Source organism: Scyliorhinus canicula, chromosome 29, assembly GCF_902713615.1.
Source record: "Scyliorhinus canicula chromosome 29, sScyCan1.1, whole genome shotgun sequence".
Lineage (NCBI taxonomy): Eukaryota > Metazoa > Chordata > Chondrichthyes > Carcharhiniformes > Scyliorhinidae > Scyliorhinus > Scyliorhinus canicula.
Window position 1 is genome coordinate 15810054 of NC_052174.1, and position 1915 is coordinate 15811968.

Below are 1915 nucleotides of genomic sequence, written 5' to 3' on the forward strand. Positions count from 1 at the left end.
TTTTCTTTCCCTTGACTGTAACCCAGCTACTCTTGTCCTGTACCTTGGGTGTGGCTACCTCCCTGTACTCTTCTCTATAACCCCCTCTGCCTCCCGGATGATCCAAAGTTCATCCAGCTCCAGCTCCAGTTCCCTAACAGGGTCTCTGAGGAGCTGGAGTTGGGTGCACTTCCCGCAAGTATAGTCAGCGGGGACACCGGTGGTATCCCTCACCACCCACATCCTACAGGAGGAGCATGCAACTGCCCTAGCCTCCATCCCCTCTTACTTTACAGAATATAGCTGCCCTGTGGACCAACTGGACCTCCGCCCTCCGACACTACGCCCAGTCAGCTGCACTCTCTGTAAACTCCTGGCTCCCTTCTCGCTCTTTTTGGAAATGAAATGAAACGAGCAACTTGCTCCCTCCTCACCTAACTCCCTCAGTCACCAAACTCTCACTATAGCACTCAAATGCACCAAATTCAGCACTCCCTCAGTCACCAAACTCTGACTGTAGCACTCAAATTCACCCAAATTCAGCACTCCCTCAGTCACCAAACTCTCACTATAGCACTCAAATGCACCCAAATTCAGCACTCCCTCAGTCACCAAACTCTCAATATAGCACTCAAATATACCAAATTCAGCACTCGGTGCAAAACCTTGCTGTCAATTTGCATCCCTTTCCCTCACACTGCTTTTAAGAAGTTCCTATAAAATACAGAATGATTGGGATCTAAAAGAAACAGCACCCTTTTCAATGGCAGCACCAAGTTTTATTTAACATAAAGTGTGTAACAGATAAACAACTCACTCAGGTTCCCAGACACGTGTTCTTAAGCCTGAGCGCTGAGAGCCTTTGACTGACCTGTCGGTACATCACAAAATGGCTCACACAAATTGCTCATTAGTCTTTAGGACAGGGGGTGGCATGGAGGTGCAGTGGTTAGCACTGCTGCCTCATGGCGCTGAGGACCCGGGTTTGATCCCGGCTCTGGGTCACTGTCCGTGTGGAGTTTGCAAATTCTCCCCGTGTCTGCGTGGGTCTCGCCCCCACAACCCAAAGATGTGCAGAGTAGGTGGATTGGCCACGCTAAATTGCGCCTGAATTTGAAAAAGATAATTGGGTACTCTAAATTTAAAGAAGAAAAAATAAATAACTCTTTAGGACAAAGGGAGACTCCTGACAACAAGGGCAGACGTTGATGATATAGAACAACATTTCCCTCATTCTGTCCAGGCAGCCTTCCATTGGATGTGGAAGAGAGTTTTTGAAGTCCTAGACCTCAGACCTGGGGCAACATTCTCCGACCCCCAGCAAGGTCGGAGAATCGCCTGGGGCCGCCGAAAATCCTGCCCCCGTCGTGGCAGAGATTCTCCGCAACCCGGGAATTGGCGGGGTCGGGAATCTCGCCACTCCAATCGGCGAGGCCCCTGCGGTGATTCTCCGGCCCGGATGGGCCGAAGTCCCGCCGCTGGGAGGCCTCTCCCGCCGCCAAGGTTTGAACCACCTTTGGTGGCGGCGGGATCGGCGCCGCGACTGGGCCCCCAGGGTCCTGGGGGGGGGGGACGGGGCAATCGTACCCCGGGGGGTGCCCCCAGGGTGGCCAGGCCCGCGCATGCGCCGACCGGCGAAAGCCTTTCGGCCAGCCCCGCTGCTGGGCAGCGGGCCTGAAAGGCCGCTAGCGCCGGTTTTTTGCACGAGTCTTCTGGTGCCAACCGCTCCGGCGCGGGGCTAGCCCCCAAAGGTGGGGAGAATTCCCCACCTTTGGGGAGGCCCGACCCCAGAGTGGTTGGCGCCACTCCCCTACGCCGGGACCCCCCGCCACGCCGGGTAGGGGAGAATCCCGCCCATGGTCCAGGTGGACTATGTGCAGATGGCATCTCAAAACCCAATCAAATTACCACCAGTGCTGCCTCCACAATACCCAGA